At 49.2% G+C, this 12,019-nt stretch overlaps 1 protein-coding gene across 1 annotated transcript in view; it reads right to left on the bottom strand.

Annotated features, from left to right (window-relative positions):
* Nucleotides 1-8,200, bottom strand: part of MAG (myelin associated glycoprotein) — a 421,346-nt gene extending 413,146 nt beyond the window's left edge. The window contains exon 1 of the mRNA XM_085616103.1: nt 8,181-8,200. The gene's annotated coding sequence lies outside the window, so the exon portion shown is untranslated. The remainder of the gene's footprint in view (nt 1-8,180) is intronic.
* Nucleotides 8,201-12,019: the final 3,819 nt, after the last annotated feature.

Here is a 12,019-nt window from a genome sequence, read left to right as displayed (position 1 = left end):
TTGGATGGTTTCATGAGGGAACACCAAGTTGGGGACCTAGGCTGTCCTGTTAGTCCACTTGAGGAAGATCTCTTAGTGAGTAGAGGAACTGGAGCGCCTGTAAACAGGGCTCCTGTGGTTCTAGAGTCTGGCAGTACCGCTCCGGTAGGGAGGGTACAGGAGTCCAGCGTGAGGAGTGATTGGGGGATGAGTTCCCCAGTGGAAGGGCCTGTGGGTCAGGGACTACCCAGTTGGGCTAGGATCCCGTGTAGTGACCAGGGTGACACCACTCTGTTCTGGGGGATCTCCGCGCACTGTCAGGTGGACAGGGGACGGGAGATCAGCGCCAGACAGACAGTCACTCGACATATGTGTCGTTTGTGAGCCTCAGGGGGATGGATTGTAAATCCCCAAAAGTCCTGGAGTGCCAGGCGATTATTCCACCAAAGGTTCTAGGCCGGAGGTTGGAAGGCCAGGTTCGGGATCAGCCTGACCTGAAGGGTGGGACGTCTGTAATCAGCGTCCCGACCGGTTCTTCTTCCAGAGGTACCGCCCCAGTTGGTAGGGAGCAGGGTTCTGGAAGGGGGTGCAGAGGGTGGGAGAGCCCACTTCTGACCCTGGTGCAATCTGAGGGGTTAAACCCTGGGTTGGAATGGCGTTCTAGGTGTACCCCTCGCCGGAGGAGGAGGAACCCTAGAGAAGAGGTAGGGGGAGGAGAGCCTTCCTTGAGACTCCTGGTCCGCCTGAGGGTGTAGACCCTAGGCTGGAGAACCAGTGGCAGTCTAGTCCTGTCTTGCACAGAGGAAGAGTGGAGAATGGCCACTATGTGCCAGGGGTTACTACCCCCCACTCTGTGATTAGGCAAGAACCGGTGGTACCTGGGTGGCCTAGGGCCTGGTCTTGGCCGCGGACAGCTTGGGAGTACCAGTGGGGTAGCCCAGTTGGTCCGGAGAGTGGTTTTAAAAGGAATTCCATGGGTTCACCGTGGCGTAGAACCGGAGGGTGTTCCTGCAGTTGCGGGCCCGCGTCCGTGTTCTATCGCCCCAAGCAGGGAAGTCCATCACGGTGGTGATTGGTCTGCCCTGCGTTTTGGCTGGAAGGGGGTTGTGTTGGACTTGGCCCTTCTGGCAGGTTCACCCCTGAACTTTTTTGCTTTTATTGGTGACTTGGTGATAGTACATTTTGGTTTCTGCGCACTTTCCCTGTGTCCCAGGGTAAAGTGCGTGCGCACTCTGAGTGCATGTGGTGAGATAGGCCTGCCCTCCCATAGGAATGTATGGGGAATGTATGTGTCCCTAGTAGTTCCTGATGCGTGGGGTGTGCAGGCCTGAGTTTGGTATGTGCGGACTCGTGTGATTGAATGCTGCGCGATGATGTGTGCGGCGTGCATGTACCTAGTGTGGAAGTGCCACTTCTAGAAGTGGGCACTTCGGTGTGCAGTGTAAAATGTGTGCCTTGTCGCGTGATTGGCTGGCTGAGGTCATGTGACGGGCTAGGGATTCCCCAGAGTCAGGAGGAGTCACCCGGTGGTGAATAGGGAGATCAGCAGCTAGATGGGTGGGAGGAGTACACCTGGGTCCTGAATAGGGCAGGGCTTTCCCCACACAATGCTGGCTCCGCCCCCTGTGGTGCGACTGACGACCCTAGCCCTGCCAGTGAATAGAGTGAGGGGCTGAGCACATCAAGGGTGCTCCACAACCAGCTACAAATGGTTTTCCCCCTCACCCTGAACCAAGAACAAAGGATTTTACAGTATAAGAAGGGGCTGTGCCCCCTTACAAGTTGTTCTCTGCCAGGATCTTACCTGAGGGGCGCTGCTGCTGTTGCTGGGCCAGAGGACCGCCACTTGGATTACCTCCCTGCCTGGAGGCCCAGTGAGCTGGCTCTGGGCCCAGCCTTGCCCCCCCCCCTGCCTTGCTGCATAATCCAGGAGGACTGCTGGACTTGCCTTCTCCCCTAAAGCGCCTGGAAGCGCTTGTATTTTTACATATAGCGCTAGGAGCGCTTTATTTGGTGCCCCCGCGCTTCTAGAGCGCTCAGTGTCGCCTCTTTGCAAATGAGGGAATCCCCGGCGTAGGGATTCCCCCCCCTCGTGTGCCGGATTGAGCGGGAGCCCACCCCGCATTGTGGTGTGCTTGCGGGTGCCCACCCCGCTTATTAAAGTATTCTTACGGCGGGTGCCCACCCCGCCGTATATCGCCTCTGCCGAGGGAGCCCACCCCTCTTATCTCCGGAGGAATCACCGCTGCAGCCCGGGCCGAAGCTCGGAAGTCAGGCAGCACTGACCGAGACGTGGGCGTGGCACAACCAGGAAGCAGCCAGGAGCCTACCCCGCGCTGTCCCGGACAAAGCAGGAAGTAAGTTGTGGACCGGGGCTCCTGTGAGCTGAGGGAGCCCCGCGCTGTTGCTGCCAGAAGGAAAGGAGAGGAATCCAGGCGGGAGCCCACCCCGCGCTGGATCTAACGAGAGGAGGAGCAGCGCCGCCGAGACCGGAGGAGCCGTCCCGGTGAGTGGGGGCATCCGTGGTTGTGTGCGGAGCGAGTGCGCTCCACCGGGGGCATCCTTTGTTGGGTGCGGAGCAAGTGCGCTCCACCGGCAGGCACCGGGACAGTGCAAGTGTCGGGCGGCCCCGGAAGGCAGCGGGCCGCCCCAACGTGTTCTCGAGCCCATCGAGGCTCCACCTTAAGGGGGCATTTTCGTTGGTTTCTCGAGCCCCAGGAGGGCTCCACCAACGTCGGGGGCATTCTGAGTTTAGAGCCGGAAGGCTCCAAAAGGCACATCGTCGTTCAGAGCCCCGAGGCTCCCACGACGGGGCAGATATTTGCGTAGAGCCTGCGAGGCTCAGGGGCATTTCTTGTCGTAGATCGTGCGAGACTAGGGGGCATTTCATTGTTTTAGAGCCCAGAGAGGCTCCAAGGGCGACAGATTGTTCTAAGGGCCCAGAGGTGCCCAGGCCCCAGTCCCTACAGCTGCCCAGCACTTAGTGGGCAGCTGCCACGTTTAGGTTGTGCCTTGTGTGCCTGGCTTGTGCAGCCTGCGTAGTCGCTCCCTGATATCGCTGGATATTGGGTATTTCTGCATCCTGAGAGGCCAGTTGGCCTGTGGACAGTTATCTTGTGTTGTGCCCTCCCCTAGGGCGCTTGGTGATTTTCATACATGTACTTTTTGCGCCTGCGCAATGCCTTCATGATATTTTGTTTCCTAAATTGTGTTTACACCTCTGAATGTATTTTATGCATCATGTGTTTATGTGCTTAGACCCCTACAGGTATTGTGATACTTAGGTGGTTGTTTGCTTCTCCTAGTACAGGTGATGCTAGTGAGGTTCTAGTTCCCTGCGTGGCATTTTCCTAAGGTGGTTAGGGTTGCGTAGGTGGTACTTACCTGATACCAGAAATTACTGGTTGTGTGCTATATATGTTATTTTGTGCTACAGTAATTTTATTCCTATGTTCTAAGTGCTAATTTCTACAAAGTGCTAATTCCTGACAGTGGTCCAGGTGGCCCTGTCCCCTGTACATATAATCCCTTGTAAATTCTGCCCATGCCTGTTGGCACATTGTAAAGTGTGTGTTTTTATCTAATGGGTTTTGGTAGAATACAAAGGCTATTTTTATATAATACCTTGTGTGGAGTTTCCTTTGTGGTGGGCCTTGGGTGTTGTTGCTGGGTGCGCGCGCAAACGCTTTACACATCGCCTCAGGGATAAGCCTGTCTGCTCGTGCCAAGCTACCAAGGGGGTGAGCAGGGGTTATCTTTGGCGTGTAACTTCCTTGCCCTGACTAGAGTGGTGGTTTCTGCTTGACTTTGGCTCAAGCCTTAGCCAACCAGAAATCCCATTTCTAACAATGATTGTCTCCCTCCCTAATCCTAACGCTGCGCCGCTCACGTATGTTTTCTTTTTTTGCAGATTTATATAGCACAAACTCGACCCAAAGATATTGGAGCACTTTATAAGAGCACCCGTTAAGTTACACAAGGACACATTCATTTTTAGGTCTCACCTACGCAGCGCGCATGCGCTGCATAGGAAAAAGACCTTTAGAAATCGATTCAGTTTTGCAGGCAAAAACATGCACGCATTGCCTTGAATGGCAACGCGTGAACGTTTGGCGATTCCCTTGCGGGAGCGAGCTTTGAAACCATCTGTTTATAATTAACAGATGGTTCTTGCACGCTCCCGCAAGGGAAACAGGCGAAGGCCCCCTCCTCTCTCCCCTCCCCCTGCTGCCTCCTACTTTTGTAATCGCTTTTGTCAAAGCTCGAGTAAAAGTGTCCAACTTATTGCGAGCCCTCGATTTTTCCTTTTATTGCGAGTCCTCGATTTTTCCTTTCTGTTCAATTTTCAAATATTTGCAATCATTGTGAATTATTCCGGGGAGAATGTTTTGTTTGGGATATTCCTTCACATCCGTTTCTGTGCACGCCATGACCTATAGCTGCTTAACTTTGCCTAACACTTATACTTAAATCAACCTGTTCTAATTGAGTGCCCACTTCTGATTTATGCACTGTGCAGCGCTATAAAACCACGCTAGGTCGCATTCCCGCAACAAAAAGCTTCTCAAACAAAAGAAATAAAGTGGGGGTGACTCATCTACTCATCTTGCTGCAATATAATGTTTGTTTCCTTCAGTTTTTTTGTTCAAAGCAATGAACGAGCGTGTTTGGAGTTTATATTATACCAAGTTTATTCAAACAATGCTTTTCGCAGTATTTCATTGGAAATAAATTACATTTTTGGGAAGTAAACTCTGGAAGGAAGGGTGGGGAAGGTCTCAAACGCTAGGTGGTGCCCAAGCAGGGTGTGTGAGGGTGGGGGCTGGGAGGGGGCCAGAGTCTCATGACAGCTGCATGTTAGCAGCTGTCCACCCCGCTGATTGTGAGTTTGAGCGCGGCTTCTCTCAGGCATGACAACCAAACTCCCGCCAGCAGAGACAGTAATAGCGGCTTTCTCTTTGCCTGTCAGACCGCTCTCTCCTGCGGTGCCTCCCACCGGCCCCACCCTCGCTGCTGTGCCAGAAATTAACCTTATGCTAGCCTGAGAGGAACATGTCTCACTGGCGGTCTTTCCACACAGAACAGGTAAAGGGATAGACGGTGAGGTTGGCCAAGACTCTTTGTCTTCGTGCCCAAATCTAGCTCTGTTTGTTTAATGCGCTGCTAGGACAGCTCAGTGTCTCACTGGCGGTCTTTCCACACAGAACAGGTAAAGGGATAGACGGTGAGGTTGGCCAAGACTCTTTGTCTTCGTGCCCAAATCTAGCTCTGTTTGTTTAATGCGCTGCTAGGACAGCTCAGTGGGTTAATGTGCCTGCAGCAGAAACCTGTGCTAAGCCTACTCGTCACGTGCTCCAGCCCCGAAGCAGGGCTGAATCTGCCTTTATGCTTCGGGCATTGCTGGTCTAAAAAGATAGCTCAGTGGTTTGGGTATCAGCTGCACAACAGCACATGCTCCCTTATGCACGTATACATCCGAAAGGCTGTGTGTATATATATTAAATGAGGAGAGGGCATAAATATAAGACCTTGGTACAGCCTCCTGCCTCACCCTGTCTAACTCAATCATGTTACAAAGATACATCCCTTACTACTAACTTGGGTACCTTCATGTTTTGGTCTTGAATACAGACTCTCTTTGAGTAGGATTATAAGTAGTGTGGACATAGTAAATGTGCTAATTGTGTATGTATCATTGATGGTGTGTTGTAGAAGATGACTGCTATTGTATGTAGCAGGAGGTCCTTATTCTGCGCATGTGCCACCTGAAGGACTTCTGTTTGCGTTATTCAGCCTCAGGAGAGTGTATACGGATCATGCAATTAACGCCTCTTGTTAGGGTTAATTATATCCCCTTTGATCAGACTGGATGTAGGGGGCTGGTGGGGGTTGGATACAATATCCACAGGGCCACTGGAATTATGCGGCAAGGGAGGACAACATTTTATGGCAGGGTTGACTAAATTATGCAACCAGAAAATGCACATTACGCGGCATAATGTGGCACATTTTGTGATAGTATCAATTAATTAAATTGATATTTTTACACACTCTTACACTGTCTGGACAAAGGTTCCACCTTATAAGTACCAGTTACACAACCAAATACAGCAATAGGCAACTGCTAGTTGAACAGTCAACCTTTGCAGAGTGCCTCCTGCTGCACAGAAACACGTCGCCATATTTTTTGTAACTTTTGGTCCGTTTGAGATAGAATCAAATGTTTCTTTGTTAAAATCTGCAAGTTATGCTTCCAGTGATGGATTTCATGGTAAATCCATAATTATGCAAAAAACGCCCCAGCCACATAATCACACAATTCCAGTGGCAATCAATAAGTAAAAAAGCCAAGCATTTGCAATGCAATAGGTCTCGCATTTACGTGAGTTTGAGCTGTTGGCATTGTAAATTACAATGCCTTTTATTTATGTTTTGGTTTTTAAGACATAAATAAAAGGCACTGTCATTTACAAAGCTAATAGCTTAAACCCTCGCAAATGTGAGACCTATTGCATTCCGAATGCTTGTAATTCTTCTACCACTGCCAAGAGTGCCGATTCCCCGCTATGCTGTGCACGGAAGCCCATCTGTGTGGGATGGAGGCATTGGTTTGTTTCCAGAAACTCTGTTAGCACTCCATTAACATGTTTCTCTAATAGTTTGCCATTAAATGGTAGAAGTGAGATAGGACGATAGTTTTCTAACTGAGCAGGGTCTAAATTAGATTTTTTTAGCAATGGTCTAATTATTGCGTGTTTCCAAGTTCTTGGTACTTCGCCTGCCTCTAATGAGAGGTCAGTGATTTTGACTAGTGTCGAGAGCAGAACCTCTGTGACCTTATTAAGAACATGAGGTGGGGCAGGGTCTAATGATGATCCTGATTTAACCTTATTCATCAACGATCTCACGTTGTTTATGTATCACCAGTGGGAGCACCGCAACAAATACAAAAGTCGGAACAGTGCCTCCATTTTAGACACGGCGATGCGACCTGCGACCGAGAGGGGCATGGTTTCCAAAATCCCATGCTCGCACACATGGCAGTCATAGCCTTTCCAATATTGCCCTCTAAGAGGTCAGGGAGTGACAGGTATGTGCGAGCCCATAAATATTGCACCACGTCCGGCTCACAGTGCATGCCATTCTAGTCCGGAGGCTCATCCCTAATCACTGCAGATCAAAAACAGACTAGTTTTCAGCCAGTTCAGCTAAATGCCACAGGCCTTCCTAAAGACCGCGAGGAAATTGAGTGCTCTACCTGTGCAGGTCAAGCAGGTAGAGCACCATATCGTCTGAATGGATGGAGATGAAATGAGTCACGCCGCAAGATGAAATACCAGTGAACGATAGGCCACTATGCACCCCCCAAACCAAAGGTTCCACTGCAATAACAACAAGCATTGGCATAGCCAATAGGTCTCGCCTTTGGGACCTTATAAGTGTTTAGTTACGCAGCACAATATCCTTGGTGCAACAACATCAACTGTTGCATGGCTAAACACTTATAAGGTCCCAAAGGCGAGACCTATTGGCTATGCCAATGCTTGTTTTTTTGGTAGACACAGTGAGATTAAGTGATGTGCCCAGAATCACAGGATGTGGACACCACCCCGAGGCTTGAACCTAGGTTTCCCAGCTCCAAAGTCGGCAATCTAGCCGTCACACCACATCCTCTCCTACGTTCACTCTCTCATTCGTGCTTGCTGTTTGGCGCGGACTTCACTCATGGACCCCCAGACAAGGGGACAGAGTAAGTCTGAGGGAACGCCCTGCAAGGTTGGCCGCCCTACACAGGTGCCACGTGTGTTTTTTATTTCCATGGCTGCATCTGCCGTTAACCGAATACAGAAATATCTCCTTTTTGATGAACGGCTGCACCGCACGCGCTCTCAGCCTCTCTCTCCTTGGCAGCCTCTGTGAGACTGTCACTGGATCTGGGGCGACCATGACATGACATTATCACCGCACCTTCCTTGCAGTTAAGTTGTTATTAATGTTCTTATGGTCTTTTTATTAATTTTAAAATGAATCCCTACAATACAATCATTGGCGTGGCCTCCAGAATTCTATAGCCGTATGTGCTAGAGTCTCCCTATGGAAGTCTCATAATGGAAATACAGCCCCCATCCAGTCGCGGCCGGCAGCATGACTCGCGGGGGCGGGGGGTGGATCGGTTATAATTACAAATTAAAAAAACTTACCTTACCGGGTCCTGAGTCCCGCGCTGCCTCAGCTCCTGGCAGTGGTCTGGTCCTGACTTCGGAGTTAACATTTTCCCTCTACAGGAAGCAGGCACGGGCAGCCTCCCTCCTTGGGCCCTAAGCCAATCACAATGCTGCAATGGCAGCGTTGTGATTGGTGATGGGCAGAGGAGATCGCCCCAGCCGGGAGTCTAATCTGAGGCCCTTTTCTCTATGTAGGCTGCATGCATCCTACATAGAGAAAAGGGAGAGTACGCATGACTGCTTTGGTCATCCCCAGGCCGACCCAAGCAGTCAGGGCCCACGACATTGGGCAAGCCACTCCCCCCCTTCCCTCGAGTAGGACCACCCACCCGCTCTCCCACAACCAGGCACTCCAGGCACTTCTGCTCTCTCGCAGTGTGAGAAGCAGAAACATAAAATGGTAGTTTTACCATTTTATGTTTCTGCTTCTCGCACTGCGAGAAAGCAGGGGGCCGAGCAATTGGCCCAAGAGAAGCCCGGTGAACGAGGCTCCCCAGGCATGGTGGGTTCCAGCACTTGGTCTGCCACAGCTGCACTGCTCAAGTGCGGGCAGCTTTAACGTTGTGCAATTTTGTCTTTAGAGTCCCACGGGGAAATTTTCTTTTCTTGCTGAGGAAGTGGTGAGTTGCACCCCCCTGCCCCAGTGCGCTACACACGTTGTTCTTGCTGCCAAGACATGCAAAGGGGCCAGTGGAAGGCCCTCATTAGAGACGTGACTTTGGAGGACAAAGGGCATTTGAGCCCACACAGAAGGCCAGTGGTCAGGGGGTCAATGTTGGTAGGGCGCAAGGCCCTAATGTGATGCCTATTGCATAATGTGTTTATGCCTACAGAGGTTGCATAATGTGTTTATGCCTAAAGAGGTTGCATAATGTGTTTATGCTTATGAGGTTGGTGCGTAATGTGTTTTATGCCTAATGTGATGCAGACATAATGCGTTTATGTTGCTAGTGCTAATGCTGAGTACAGTATTTTGCCAGTGGTTACTGGTTGTTTTTTATATTTGCTACTGGTGCTTGTGATGGTTCTGAGAGTGGCCCGATTGGCCCTGACATGTATATAATCCCCTGTAAATTACTACCTGGTGCCAGTTGGCACAGTGTATATGTGTGGTTATGATCTAATGTGTTTTGGATAATACAAAGGCTATTTTTTATATAACCTTGCGTGGAGTTTATTTTATAGTATGCCTAGTGTGTTGCTGCTGTGTGTGTGTGTGTTGTGCAAACGCTTTACACATTGCCTCTGGGATAAGCCTGACTGCTCGTGTCAAGCTACCAAGGGGGTGAGCAGTGGTTATCTTCAGCGTGTAACTCCCTTGCCCTGACTAGAGTGGTGGTTTCTGCCTGGCTTAGATGCATGCCATAGCCAACCAGAAATCCCATTTCTAACATGCACCAACAGTAACGATGTTCAAGAGAAATTATTATCCTGTAACCCCTCCCTTAAAGAGCAAGGCCATTGTGGAAGGAATGGAGAATACCTCTGAAAGTGTGAAAGAAATGAGAAACTACCACCATACTTTGACAGATAATGCAACTGTGCACAGTAGTAGTCATGTTAATTGTGTATGATTATGTGCAGCCTGACACTGAAATTAATGTGGATAGCGTGACTACTAAAAACACAGTGACCACAAAACTAAGTGTTATAGGTGTGGAAGGTTGGGGCATCTTTCCAGCAGTCTTGTTTGCTATGCTTGAAATTCAAATTGTTGGAAATGTGGTCTTAATGGGTATTATGCTTGTGGATAAAAATCTGCTGAGAAAGTGCATGCGGTTGAAAGTGTCTCGGAAGGAGTGAAAACAATTGTTCTGAATATGAAGGGAGACATGGGTGAATGCTGGAGTTTTGGTCATGCCAGACTGTGATGTTGAGATTGGTGTAAGAATGCGTTTGTCTTGGCAGATTCAGGACCTTAAACCATGATTGGTGCTATCATTTAGGAGAAGAATTTTCCTAGCCAACAATTAAAGTGGCTATACCCAGATATAAATCCATTTAGTTATGGAGGTAACAAAATTGATGTCTTGTGGTATGTTGTCATGAGAATTTCTTTCTGCGGTTGAGAACCCATTGGGAAAATCTATGTTGTAAACAGGGGAAACAAGTTATTGAGATAGACATCAAAGAGATTTGGGAATAATTTTAAACCCCTGTGCTCATGATCAAGTTATGCTTGTCGACAACTGTGGTGAAGGAGAGATTTCTTATAAGGAGTTTCCTGAAGTATTTAGAAATGAATTACAAACTTTGAGCATCATATTGCACTCAAGAATGGTGCAGTATCTTGTGTTCACAAGGTATGCAAAGTTCCAAATCTAATGCTTGAACCCTTAAAATCAGAATATGACAGATTGCTCGAATCGAATGTGACTGAGGAAATCGAAACCTCAGAGTGGTTGGCACCAGTTGCATTGGCTCCCAAGGATGGTGGTAGAGCCATCAGAATATGTGTATATCTTCGTAATTTGAACACATTGATCAAAGGGATTTAGGTGGATCTTCAGCCATTATCAAATGTATCTGAAACTCTTACCATGCTTAATGGCGCCAATGTGTTCAGTGTACTGGACCTTTCTTCTACCTATCACCAGGTGATGCTACACAAGGATTCAAGGCATTTGCCGTCCTTTGTAATACCTCTGGAAGCTTACAGATTCATCAGATTGCTGTTCAGTTTGGCTTCTGCGGCTGCTTGCTTCCAGACAGTGATTACATTTGTTTTGAAGGATGTTACACATGTTTTGTTTTTCCAGGATGATATTTTCATCTATGAGAAAATACTTCATAGCATGATGACAGTTTAAGGAAAGTCTTGGGAAGAGCATTGGAAAGTGGTTTAACACTGAAAAAGGAGAAGGGTATGTTCGGAGCATCATCGGTGATATATTTAGGCCATGTGATATCAGATGAAGATATTTAACCGAAACTGGAATTGGCATGCAGTATTATGGAAACCTCAACGACTGTGGACAAAGAACAAGTGATGTAATGAGGAAGACTGTGTTGGCAGCTGAGACTAGCTTGAAGGGTTTGGGTACTGTGTTGACCCAGGTAGTCAATGGAGATGAACAGGTGGTTGCCTTTGCTTCTCATGCACTTAAACAAGCTAAGGACCATTTGTGTATTGAAAGGGAGGCTTTGACAGTATTTTGGGCTCTGCATCATTTCAAGTTTTATCTGTGGGCAGTAAGTTGCGGCCAGCATGACTCGTGGGTGGGGGAGGGTTGCGCGGGAGTTTGCGCCGGGGGGAGAGGGACCTAGTTGAATTTTTTTTTTTTAAGTACCTGCCCGTGTCCCGTGCTGTCTAAGCTCCTGGCCTGGTCCCCATGGAACAGGAAGCAGGCAGCCTCCCTCCCCTTCCGTGAGTCAATCACAATCCTGCAATGGTAGCGTTGTGATTGTTGGGGACGGCGCCCAGCCAGGCGCCTACGGGGAGGCCATTTTCTCCATGTAGGCTGCATGCAGCCTACATATAGAAAAGGGAGAGTGCACATGACTGGTTTGGTCGGCCCCAGAGGGCCGACCAAACAGTCAGGGCCCGCAGCATTGGGTTAGCCACTCCTCTCCTGCTCTCCAGCAGACCCTCCCAACCGCCTACCCCCAACCAATCCCTTCTGCTTTTACACAGTGCGAGATGCAGAAACATAAAATGGTAGGTTTACCAGTTTATGTTTCTGCTTCTCGCACGGCGAGAATGCAGCGGGCATCGCTACTCTGCCCTAATGGAGGAGCCGTCTCTGGGGACAGTCCCTTCCTGGTCCGCACAGATCTTCGCTCTTTACTGCATATTTTCTCCTGCAAGGATTGTA

Source organism: Triturus cristatus, chromosome 7 (genome assembly GCF_964204655.1).
Source record: "Triturus cristatus chromosome 7, aTriCri1.1, whole genome shotgun sequence".
Classification (NCBI taxonomy): domain Eukaryota; kingdom Metazoa; phylum Chordata; class Amphibia; order Caudata; family Salamandridae; genus Triturus; species Triturus cristatus.
This window is presented reverse-complemented; position numbering and strand designations above follow the sequence as displayed.